This window comes from Odontomachus brunneus, unplaced genomic scaffold (genome assembly GCF_010583005.1).
Source record: "Odontomachus brunneus isolate Ranch 3 - 2012 unplaced genomic scaffold, Obru_v1 Obru_scaffold_001, whole genome shotgun sequence".
In the NCBI taxonomy this organism is placed as follows: Eukaryota; Metazoa; Arthropoda; class Insecta; order Hymenoptera; family Formicidae; genus Odontomachus; species Odontomachus brunneus.
The window spans coordinates 7,732,245-7,732,610 of NW_022639451.1; positions in this window are offsets into that span (position 1 = coordinate 7,732,245).

Here is a 366-nt window from a genome sequence, read left to right on the forward strand (position 1 = left end):
GTGTATTCTATTACTAGAAGTGCTATAGTTTATGTAACATATACTGTAGTGTTTCTAGTAATAGAGTGCACCTGGATGAGGAATCTGAACGCACCCTAGGCTGCGTTTCGAAATTCACTGCCAGTACTGAAACTCTATAATATACGTAACATAAACTATAGATTTTCAGTACTGGCAGTGCATTTCGGAACGCAGCCAAAGTGAGTAGAATTTCTTATAGTGACTTTAATTTTTATGGTTATACGACAATTGGCATTTGACATAAGAATCCTACGTCCATTAAAAATCAACAATGAAAGCCAATTGAAGCGTGATGACGTATAGGCAGTGAAAGCATACCGACGAAGTTTGTAAAGTTAAGATACG